Raw genomic sequence first — 13,215 nt, 5'->3', positions numbered from 1 at the left:
CCGTTGCTTTTGTTCTTCTGGGAACGGTTTTGGCAGGAAGTAGTAAAAACTGTAAACAATGCAAATAAAAATGCTTAATTTGGATGTCCAAATTGCATTAAAAAAGAGTTGTTCTGCATCAGATATTTGGTAAATTTACTATTATAAATTGCCCTTCTTTTTATGTCAATCAGTTATTAAAGTCTCCAGTGATAGTTCCTAGGCTACATTTGGCTAACCAAGTAAGCAAAATTTATTGCAGAAAGGTCTAAAATAGACGCTCTTCCTTCTTTTATTCAGCTGACTAGAGGAGACCATGGTTCACTGTGACTAAGAATTGTACATCACATGATAATGAATTAACCCATTATTTATCTGGTTAAAACAGTGGCAATGCACCCATGATTCCTGTCCACATTTGTCTTTGGTCCAGAAAGTAAAGGTAACAAAATTTGTTTACATTATTTTTAAGTTCCCCAAACATCCCTAGTTGGGGTTGTATCAAATTGGAAAGCATTATTAAAAAAGGCCTGATCCAAACTCCATTGACATCAATGGAAAGACTCCCATTGGCTTCACTTGGCTTTGGATCAGACCCACAGAGCATCTTTCTCTCAAGTAACCCATTTCCTGTTCCTGGCTGATCAGATAATTGGGTCATAGTCCTCTGTGACATCACACCCATCCTAAGAGAATGCTATGTCATGACCAAAGAATTATGACCTCTTGGTTTTAACAGGAGAAAGAGATGGCTTTTACTACATATGAGGATGAGAGCTGTACATTAAAATATCTTCCAAAAGAAACGCTTTAGGGTGAACAATATCCGTATTGCCATGGAGTGATAAAATGATGCTATCACATATATTTTGTATATTTAAAGTTCTATCTATGCTTCTGAAATTTGGCAGCATGAAAATTCCTCTTTAATAGTCCTTTAAAAATTATATTCTCTGAGAAGAAAAAATGTGTTGTTTGAACTTATTGTCGTATTGGCTTTTCTTTGAAATTATATTGCAGCAATGCCCTGGGCATCACTGCTGATCAAAAAAACCAAAAATAACCAATTTTAGTAGGGTTTTTTTGTAATCTATATTACTAAAGTTTGAGTAATGCTTTATCAGTAGTAGTTTCTTTCCAGCCTCTGAAATAATAATACAGTTTTTAAATATTTTATAACTAATGTATATTTTGATGTCCAAATTGAGGATTTCTGTATAAGGTAAACAAAGAAGTGTGTGTTTATATGTTTGTATGTATATTAGCATTATGCTGTATGCGTGTGTATATGTATATACATATATGCACACATAGACACACTCATTTATATATATGCTGTATATATGAAATGTGTGTGTGTGTTGTTGGATATAAAGTGGCTGAAATGGGTACAAAAGTTAGATGAAAAATTAAAGAAGCCCCCACAACCCAAATGATAGAAAACATAAAAACCACAAATTGTGAAGGAATCTTTAAATATATTTTGTACCCAAAAGGCACCAATTGTATATTCTGCCTACTCATTTTTTTTTTCAAAAAAAGAAAGAAAATGGCAGAAGAAAAACTCAAGAGATCTTGCAATGTTCCAGAATCTGCTGGAAAGAGAGAGACTTTCTGGTCATGCGGAATATGTTGACGTAACAGGTTCATTACTCAGAAAATGTTTAGAATGGTGAAATGCATTATCTTCCTTGTTATAGGTAATTATATGCCAAGAAAATACTTTCATATCATCAATGTGAGAATTTTTTTTTACTTGGTCCCTTTCACAAACTGCACCGAATCTCTCTATTAACAATACATATGTATGTGTTTGGTGATGATACTTGTATAAACTGGACTCTTCCATAAGCAATTAGTCATTTAAAAAACATTAATATTCCCTTTGGAAACATTCCCCAAGAGCAGTTGTTCATCACTGACATTCATGCCTCCAGTGGGAATATCTTGAAAAACCTTCAAAAGAGGCAAAATTACAAAACCTTTGGGGGAGTATAAACACTTGTATATACAACCGTTCAAGGTTTGTACAGTATCCTTTTCATATTGACATATAGGAATAATTATGATGGTACCGAAGCATTCTGGTTGTAATCAGATTTGCGTGACCGTTTAAACTACCACAAAAACCACTTACTGTTTTGCTGATATAATTCAGCCCAATAGCCATCATCCCTCAATTACCCCAAATGCTTGCAGACCACCATTGTATGCCATGTAGACAATAGCTTATATTTATTATTGTTTGATGCCACATGAAAAATTAAAATATAACTTAGCACTTATCTTCAAAGCACTTTAGAAACGTGAATTAAACTGCACACCTATGGGAGGAAAGATACATTTTATTTTATAGAAGGTGAGACTGAGGCAGAGATGTTGAGTGACTTGTCAAAGCCAGAGCTAGGACTAGGTGCCTGTCTTATGCTCTGACCATTTGGCAACACTAACATTTGGCAGAGTGCACAGCCTGAGTGTAAAAGGTGCATTTTCACTGCAGAGAACGTACCATCAAAATGCTGTCTAAACATTTTCTACATTCCCTATTGTCTCAGCAGTTTCTATATCACAGGGTGAATGATCGTATTTGGCAACATGCGCTCACTAAAGCTGCAGTTATATAAATATGCAATCTGTATATACATACAGGCCACATATAGACACACACTTATAAAGACTGTATATATGAAATTGTTTGGTATGCACTTACTTTGCTTTAAATTCCTAAAGTTAAACATTATAGTGTAGCAATTGTGTAAAGTGCACTGTGATTTCAAGAAAGCACAGTAAAGTCACAGGTCATGTTATTCTTGCACTAAAAATGTGTTTACGTATATTAGCAAATGTATGCTTACTTTTAATGCTCTTTTTAACAAATTAAAGCAAATGGTATAAAATGGTATTTTTTCTTTTAGTGGACTATGGCATTATGTTTTTAAATGACAGGGTTTTTAAATAAGGAGAAACCATTCTGTGTTCATTCCAATGTAATATGTTTACCGATATCTTAAAACTGAATGTCATATTGCTTTTCTTTTCATATTTTGTTAGAAATGTCAGGTATGTGCCTGAAATTGTGTAGGAGTAAGGAGTAGCTAGAGGATAAGTGTAATCATATATTATTAACCATTTCTATATACACAGTATAAATACATAATAATTTTCTTTTCATTTTTGTACTTGATTTTTTTAAGTAAGATGTAATTAACTGTACTTTGATACTTCTGAAGTAATAAGATGTTGTTTGGAGATTCTCCTTTCTTTAGTGCATTGACAATATTTTACAATAATTTAGTGCTTATTTATTTGTGCTCCAGTGGAATTATAATAAAAGCAATAGTTTAAAATATCCTGCCTTTTATTTCTGTTTGTTGGTATCTACTTTAAAACTGCTTGTTTATTAGGGATTTGCATTAAACACTCTCTTGAGGAAAAGTGAAATCATGGGCTTTTATATTTATTTCGATGCAATTTTTTATTGTGTGTTTTATTAGGGAGCAATAACTTGATCATTTTAATACTCTCTGGTTAGGCCTGGTTGCATGAATGCCATTAGTTTCATTCTCAACTTGAGGGATCACCATATTCTTCCAAGCCAAGGGCCAGAACTTACCCTATGAATCTGCAAGTGGAAAGATTCCTCATGTCCTGATTTCCCCCTTTCTGGGTGGAAGGAGGAGTGTCACCTTGATGGCACTACCACGGGCTGCAGAATCCACAAGTGGGGCAGGGCAAGTATGCACCATCAACAGTGTAAGGAATCTGCTTACAAGTCAAGGCAGTCCCAAGTGATCCCAGCCTTTTGTCAACATCAGGCTCTATTGAATGTGGAACAGAGCCTCTGCAGGGGAATTCCACAGTGACTGTAGTGGGCAGGCTAGCCATGCCATGAAGATGTTGGGGATGGCAGGCCCTGTCTGCTCCAAAGCTGGTACAGAACTACATGGCCTCTGTGTGAATGACCCTGGTCTTCCAGTATTGCCAATTCTTGCACTATTTTGTTAAAGCTCCAGATCTTGCACTTCTGTGATTGACAGTATCTCCTATTGCATAATAAAATAAAATAAAATATAATAAAATAGTTCTAGACCTCATGGTTGCAAAGAAAAGCTTGAAAACATGAACCTAAAGGCTCCCAAAACAGTAAACAAATAAAAATAATTCAACTTTTATTATTTTGAAAACCCTTTTAATTTTTAATCCAATCTCATGTAGGGTGACCAGATAGCAAGTGTAGAAAATTGGGATGGGGTGGGGGGTAATAGGAGCCTATATAAGAAAAAGTCCCCAAAATCAGGACTGTCCCAATAAAGTTGGGACATCTGGTCACCCTAATCTCTTGATACCTGGTGAGCCTGACTCATGATTTCTGAATGTTTGGGTTTGGCAATAGTGAGATCTCAGGGGTTCTGCAGGATTTGGGAACTGCTCATTCCATGCAGGGGGGACCCTATCCTTTCTGCTCCCATCCTCAACCAAAGACCTGGTGACATTACTATAAGGGTATGGCTTGATATTAATATATTTGCTGTCAAAGACATAGTCTTCCTATTACAAGGAACAAGAGTTAGCACTTCTTTGTTGGTCCATCGCTCCCTCCAGATCTTAAACTGGCAAAAGGAGGTAGCAGTGTCCTTGGTAAAGTAGTGGTTCATTTTAAACAAAAAATCACTGTAATCAAGATTCTAGAAGTTTATGTTAATAATGAGCAATACATTTAGTATTCCCAAGGAGAGTATCCATGTTTGTCATTTCAGCATTGCTTTACACAAAGGGCCTGATCCAATGAAAGTTTCCCATTGATTTCTACAGGAACTGGAGCACTCCCAGGAGGCAGAAGATCTAAAGAAGAATTTTTGCTTCGAGAGCCATATGCTGGACCCCAGCATAAGCCATTCCTCTGCTTCCAGGTTGCAGGCTGGCAACAGAGCTACCAAGTGGCCATAACTGCTGTACCGAAGTTTCGTTAGCTCCCTCTACCCCAGCTCTTGGGGGTGACTCAATGACCTGAGCCCATATAGTGGAGTATATCCGCTCTCTCCCACCTCAAAGTAACCCCTGTGCCCTCTGTACAGTGATGTTCAGTGAGCCCCTCTGGACCTAAGCTCCACAGCGCCCAGCAAAGGGTGCACAGTACTTGCACGGGCCCTAGCCGAAAAGCCCTACAGAATGGAACATAGATTAAACCAATAGGTTTCAACAGAGTTTACTCTAAAAATGTATAGAATTTAAAAGATAATCTATATGTTTTTAGAATCATCCTACAGAGAAGAAATCATTCTCTGTTCTTTTCCTTAGGACGGTTCATAATATCTATCTACTATCCAGTTCTATAGGATTTTGCCATAAAGGGAGTGGGAATTCTCCTAGCCTGCCCCAACCTTTGCATCGTAATTGCACCTGTTCAACTTAATTTAGAGACCTTGGCACCTGTGTCAGGGACAGAGCTGGTAAGAGCACTATTTAACCCCAAATGCAACAGCGAACCTTATTTTTTCTCACCTGAGTAATTTTATCTTTCTTTTTTTTACTCAGTAGCATATTTTTATATGTGTCCCCTTTCCTAGCTCAGAGAAGCACTCTTTTTTGTATGCCATCGTTTTCACCTAATGAGGTCGAAAATAAATTAACTGGAAACTAGACCAGTAAAAGCAGTGGCTGGACTTCTACGTTGACTTTTAAGTTTGTTTAAATGCTACAAGATGTTCTCTTTGGTGCTGCCTGTGTGCCTACATAGCTTTTGCATTTTAAAAATGATCTCTATAACCTTGGGTAGAGAACTGGTCACCTCTCTGTTGCAAATCAGTCTGGGTTAGTTTAGCCTGTCATCAAAGTGGCCACATATTCAGACATACATGGTCTGTCTTCCTTAATAATAAGTAACCTGCCCGCAGCAAGGCAAAAAATTGACTAGCCAAGAAAGCAATGCTGGGCCAACATTACTCAATACTACAGTGATAGCTGACAGAGTGTCGGCAATGAAACAGCATGAAGCTAAATAAAATTTACAAAAGCTAAAGCGAACTGAAAAGAAACACTGCTCAAAGGCACTGATGAAAACATTTGGCAATTACTTTTTAAACCTAAAAACATCTCTTTTATGGGCTAGCTTTCCCTTTAAAACTAATGTACACACCTGTCACCTTTAAATTGAGATTTTTCTCTCTCTAACAGCTGGTTGTTTTATTCTTCTCTTCATTTGTGGAGCTTTTTTTTAAAATTTCCCTGTCCCTTTCTCTCTTTACTTTTCTGTCCGATTCCTTTTCTTTGGGATCAGATTTGCGCTGTATATTTCATATATTACAATTGTTATTCCCCCCTCACTTTCTCTCTGCCCTATCCCCTTCCTCTCCCATTTATTTTTTTCTTTTTTCCCTTCACCACTTCCTCTCCTGCTCCTAGGCTATCTTTCCACGTGAAGATGTGCACATAAATCAGGAATAATGGTGGACTGTCAACAGATTTGTTTTTCTATGATAATATTTAGTGACACTATACTTAGCATTTATAAAGTATGTTTCTTGCACAGACTCTGAAGTACTTTATAATGTAAGTTAACTATAATTATAGCCATTTATAAATGGGAAAATTCAGGTACAGTTTAATTGACTTGCCTCAGGCCACAGTACATCAATGGCAGAGTTGGGAGCAGTGCCCAGATTTCTTGACTCCCAGTCCAATTACCTTCTCAGAATCTCAAAACTGGTCTGCAAATTGCAGCGGGATAGTATGTTTCTCTTGAGACTTCCATGAATTCATTCTCACTCCTGGGATGCAGATATTTCTCTTTCCAGTCCTAGCCTGAACCAGATAATGCAGAGACACATAATAATATGAAAAGGGTTTCAAAAGGTCTGATTTTTTTTTAACAAAAATTCTGAGAAGTTTTGTTTGGATGAAGATCCTATTTTTTCTAAACCATTCCCCTATCTCCAGTTAAGAGTCAGGGCTCTGCATTTCCACGCTCTGTACACTCCCTGCTGCTATCCTTTCATGCTGCCATCTGAAAGTACATGGAGAAGACACAGGAACAGCGAACTCAGCTCTACACTGATTTCACAATACATCTTTATGGGAGGTGGCAGGGGACAGCCTATGCGCAGCAAAATCAAGGTAAGAAAACTGTTCCCACACTTTTCTGACCCTGGATTTAGAATCAACAACATGGGGATTCATGTTTGGGTTAGAGTTTGGATTAGCTTGGTTGGCCCTTTGATAGAATGACAGAAATCCTGCAATGTATTTGACTAAGATTTACACCAATAAATACGATACAAACATTAATAATGATTATAATGTGTCTCCTAAAAAAGACAGAGTGTAGCCATGGCAACACAAGAGGAGCGGGGGCTATGTACCTAGAATCTTAGCTGGTTACATACAAAGAGCAGCTAGCCCTTCCCACCGCTCAGACCACCATGGTTACAATGTATTTTTAGTGCGCGAGCTCTTTCAGAGATAACTTGGCTATCTCCCTGAGCTGCAAAAATTACACCTCCAGACAGAAGAATTGATATACCCTAAGTTTGAAGACATGACACTTCTGACATTCTTATAGTTAACCATGTGAGTTAGTCTTTGTAGGACTAGGACCTCCCTTTCTTTGCGTCTCAGTTCCCACCTATAAAATTGGACAATAATATCTCATTTCTTCTATTCCTTATGTGTATTGTCTGTTTAGATTGCAACCTCTTTTCATACCTCATCCTATGTGTCTGTAAGTGCCTAGCGCCAGGATGCCCTGGTCTTGGATGGAATCTGAAGGCTCTATAATACAAATAATTGATAACAACAATGAAAGGATTGGGTAATGAGAATCCTCCCTATTTTCCTTTACGTTGGAGCTGGCTCAGCCTTTTTAGTTAAGTTTTTATTTTATTTTATTTTAATTCTCCTTTCATCAAATATGCTTTTAAACCCTGTGACAAATGGATCAATACATTCAAAGGGAACAGATAAATTAATCATGTATCCACGGGGTTAAATCTTTGTGAACTAGACTTTTCCTGGGAGAGCTTTTTCTTCAGTTTGGAAAAGAGACGACTAAGGGGGGACATGATAGAGGTATATAAAATCATGAGTGATGTTGAGAAAGTGGATAAGGAAAAGTTATTTACTTATTCCCATAATACAAGAACTAGGGGTCACCAAATGAAATTAATAGGCAGCAGGTTTAAAACAAATAAAAGGAAGTTCTTCTTCACGCAGCGCACAGTCAACTTGTGGCACTCCTTACCTGAGGAGGTTGTGAAGGCTAGGACTATAACAATGTTTAAAAGGGGACTGGATAAATTCATGGTGGCTAAGTCCATAAATGGCTATTAGCCAGGATGGGTAAGAATGGTGTCCCTAGCCTCTGTTGGTCAGAGGATGGAGATGGATGGCAGGAGAGAGATCACTTGATCATTGCCTGTTAGGTTCACTCCCTCAGGGGCACCTGGCATTGGCTACTGTCGGTAGACAGATACTGGACTAGATGGACCATTGGTCTGACCCGGTATGGCCTTTCTTATGTTCTTATGTTCTTATGAGCCTCACAGATGAGCCAACTGTTTTATGGCAGAACACTGCTCCTGCATCAAGAATGGGGAGAAGGAGGAGCAAGGCCCACACCTTGTGCTAGAGACGTGTTGGAGAAAAACTCAGTTCTCACTTTTTGTTTGGGTACAGCAAAGTCAGATACTTTATTCTGTTTAGCAGCTACAGCAGCGAGAGAGTGCACTAGGACATAGGGTCTCCCCTTCCTAGACAGGTCTCTCAACAGGTAAACAATTACAGCAAGCCTTTATACTTTTGTTACAGACAATAATACGCAACAGCTGCATTTTGTTTCTACATAGGTCATCCTGATATCTTGTTTTTCTCACTTAAGAGACTCCAGTCTACATTTCGTATTATCTACACAAGGTCAAAACAACTTCTCACACAGTTCTTTTCCACTTGCCTCACACAATCCTCGCTTCTACAAATCTCGCGTTATTAGGGTTACAGTTAGCCTAACTCTTGCTAACAAAGACTGCCATGCATTAAGATCCCCTACAAATCCCTGTCAGTTCTTTCTCTACTTCCACACATGACACACAGGAGTCCTTGCAAAGAGACTGAACCCAGTTTCCTAAGCCTAGCTTACCGACCTGCCTCAGGTTAAAATAACTCCTGTCATGACACAGCTCAGTATCCATTCACTCCACTGGTTACTGCTGCATGCTGGGCCTATTCTTTATTTTAAAGACATTAATGGAATATGTGACGTGCCCTTTTTTGTGGGAGGATTATTGGTGAAGGACTGAAAATAAGAAGTGATTTTTGTTAAGTTTCATCTAATGAATCAGGTGACCTAGAAGGTCAGTGGTAAATTTTAGGGACTAATAAAAGGAAGCAACTGAAGAAATATGTCTTAAGCAATGGTGCAGTAAATGCTTGTAGTTAGTTGTTTTTAAACCAACTTTAAAATCCTAAGGGGCGTTTCTCTTCGCCTAGCAGCATGCTGTTGTAGTCTGGAACTATTAAGCATTGGTTTAGCTTTCTCGATATATTGTCTGTGTCTCACTGGGACTCTTGGTTCACTCTGATCTCACAGCTCTAATTTAGTTGTAAAGTTCTTTTATTTACCAAGTCTCCAAATAACAGCTTTTTTCCCAAATTTGGCCAGTAAGGAGACACAAAGGTAGGTTTGCCTGATTGCTTTTGGCTTGGAGGTTTGGAAGAACAGCTCATTTACTCCCAATTTATAATACTATGGTCTTGGCCTTGTAGCCAGGTCTTTGTGGGGGGTGGGGAATGTCACCAAAACTTAAACTGTTGAAGATTAAATTGTTAAGAAATAGTTCTAAACAAGAGTTTGTGTTGAACACAAACTTTACTATGACTCGTTGAAGCAGCCTCTATAAAAGTGCATGTGGGAGCATAGACAATGAGGCAAACTTTCAATTAATGCAAGGTTGGATATCTAGGCCTTGAATTTGGTGGATCACAAATTCTAGAGCATGACACAACTGAATTATGAGTCAGTAGACAGCAGCAAAGCCTCCATCAAGGCTTAGCTGTAAAGTATGTGTGCCATCAAAGGGTTAATGTACTCTGGAAAAATTGCTAGGTATCAGTGACCTGACCTTAGGAACCCTGACCACCCATTAACATAAATAACTGACAAATAGTCTGCCTGGTGTTTCATTGGTATACTTTTTTTGTCAATCAATATCCTACTAACAGAGTTGTGTATCTGCAGTTTTTCACTAAGGGTTCTTAACTGGGTTTCTCTCGTCCAGATTCTCTATTGCCTTATGCCTTATAGAGCCATTACTATCTCCACAAAGTGAGTGTTAAATGCTGCCATTATGATTTGGTAGCATTTTACATCCATTTTGAAAGAGTGTAAATGATCATACTGGGTAAAGGGCTGTGAAGAATCAAACCTGCTGTCTTTTTCTGCTGCTTGTTTCTGTAGTTTCAATTAAGCTCAGTGGAATTTAGTTCTTCCCAAAAAGCATTTGTTTTTCTAACTCATCCACGTTTTTAGTGCCATTATTTCAAACACAACTCTTTCCACCTATGGTATGTATTTAAAGAATCCAGGTCTCCATGACCTAACCAATTTTCTAGCCTCCCTCACAATTTGCTGAATTTTGTCACCCAATTTCTGTGAAACAAAAACATGGCACTTCCTACCAGTGTGAGCTGCAATTAATTATCTAAGGAGGTTAATGTTTTCTGCCTGTCTCTCTTTTCCAACTCATCAGAAGCTTAATGATGCTCTGACACCCTGTACATACAGGATAAGAGGTTTATTGGATGAATTATTCTCTGCTGAATCTATGCGACTGACTAAACACTACCCGCTTGTTCAATGATACAGCACTGAGCACCATCAAGGACAGCAGTACTCATTTACCACTGTGTTCATCCAGACATAGATCTAGCAACCTGGAACAAATGGAAGCATGCAGCCACTAACAAAGATGATGTATTTGTGAAAGGGTGTCATTATCACATGTCCATTCAGACCCTTGTCCCAGCTGATTAATGAATGGGCTGTAATGTCGCTTCTGCACAAGACTGTGCCTCCCTCTGATAAATGTTGAATTACTAGAGGAAAATTATAGAAATGCAGCTGCTATTCTAAATTGGCATTAAGGTCAAGAGGTTTCAGAATAGCATAAATATATAAGGGCTCTTGCCTAAACATACTCGAGTAATAACAGCATATTGTTTACTGAGAGGGGAAAAGGCTTCAGCAGAGCAGAGCAGAGGAATATTTTGGATATATTTATATAGTTAATGTACATTTCTAAAGCACCATCCCATCCTGTAGGCACTGTACAAAAACTAAAAACCAACTCAAAAGGTCAAGAATGCCACAAGTAGGTTACTCCCACAACTTGTTATAACCATATAAAATGTCATGGTGCTTAACCTCCCCTGACCTCTGCCCAACTCTTCCTAACCCAACCTGTCAAACAATCCTTCCCTCCCATCCTAGTCCATTCCCCCAATCATCTCTCCTCTTATCCTGGAAAAGCCTGGGAATAAAGGTACATCTGGCAGCATGTCCTGAATGCCCTCAAATCTAGGCTCTGGTGGAAAAGTGGGAGAAGCCCGGGTCCCCTCTCTGAGAACATTCTGCCTGCAGCCCAGTTCCTATTATACTCAGATGGGGCCACCAGCTCATGCACCTGAGATGATCTGAACTGCCATGAAGAGAGAGAGTCTTTCAAATAGCTGTGATCCAAATCATCTAAGATATTAAAGATCAAAATCAACACTTTAAGCTTCACCCAGAACTTTCCAGTGCAGATCCTAGATCCCAGGTGGTACTGCATGCTCTCTGCAAGACTGCCTGTCTTCAGCTGCATTCTGCATTAGCTAACATTTCTGACTGGTTTGAGAGGGTAGCTCTGTGCCAAGTGCATTGCAGTAATCCAGAGAGAAAACACATAGTGGTACACATTTTAATTGAAGGTCCAGATCCATTGAAGCTGACACATGAAGGGGTAAATTACACTTCTCTGGTCTCCTGCATCTCATGGAGAAGTCAGCTAGGAAAAGCAGCCAGTGGGATTGCCAATGCCCTACCTCTGGATTTTCAGTGTGGCGATGGGGAATGTTACGTTACAGTTTGCATCCTGCTAGAGGAGGCCATTTTGGCCAGCAAAACCCACTTTTGGAGCTGTGTTGGCTCACTTTTGGGGCTATGTTGATGGGACAGCCATTACATTGTGATAAGTACTGTGGACTGTAGATTGACCATAATTACTGAAGTGGGTAATAAACTGGACCTTCAGTACAGGCTGGGTCATGAACCTATTGAGACAAGTTATTATTTATATGTATGTGGCAATTTAGTTCTCCTGGGAAGCTCATCTTTGATGCAATATTTGTGGAGATGACAGTGGATGCAGAGAGGTGCACAGAGGTCAAGTAACATACCTGAATTCATTCTGTGATTGTCTAAAAATTGAGAATGACTCCAATGACTTGTACCATCTATGGCTATGTGATGGTATCAAGGTATTTCCTCTGAAGCATTTGATTTCTGACACCTCAAACCGCAATCCTATTTTGAGCATGATCTCACCTTCAGGAACATGAAATACGAGCTCCAGGCTTTGGCTGTGATAATGTCATTTCTTACTAGTGAGTTCTTTCATAGTGCCTTTTCAAAAAGACTAGTAATTGTCTATGTAAACTGTGTTCAGCATCTAGCTATCTACCTATCTAGGAGGGAGGGAAAGAAAGAAAGAACATGTATACATTTTATACTAACTTTCTTTACTATAAGCATATATTATCGTCCTTTAAAGAGAGGTTAATTATTTTATGGTGTCATGGACTATCTTATTAGAGCTAATGTATATATTCTCTTTGTTCAAGGTGTGTCTTAGAAAAGTTTCATAGTGTTTCCATGATATGCTAAAAATAAATCAGATAGACTGCTGACTTTGAATTTTTGCTTTTAACAAGGTGTCCTCTGTCCATCAAATATCTCAAGTTAAGATCACTAGATAATACAACAGGAAAGAATAATTAATTGTGCATTTACTGCTATGCTACCTTTGAAGAACACCCTTTTGGATTTACTCTAGACAGAGAATATTTTATACAGATTTGATTTATCTCTGGATGAGCCTGCATTGGCTGACTCAAATTGTCAGACGTAAATCAAGGCTTTAATGAGGGTTCAGTAGTGTTCTGTGTCCCATATTTTACAGAAAAATGAAATGTGAAATGTCATAGGTC

Source organism: Mauremys reevesii, linkage group 9, assembly GCF_016161935.1.
Source record: "Mauremys reevesii isolate NIE-2019 linkage group 9, ASM1616193v1, whole genome shotgun sequence".
NCBI classification, from domain to species: domain Eukaryota; kingdom Metazoa; phylum Chordata; order Testudines; family Geoemydidae; genus Mauremys; species Mauremys reevesii.
This window is presented reverse-complemented; position numbering follows the sequence as displayed.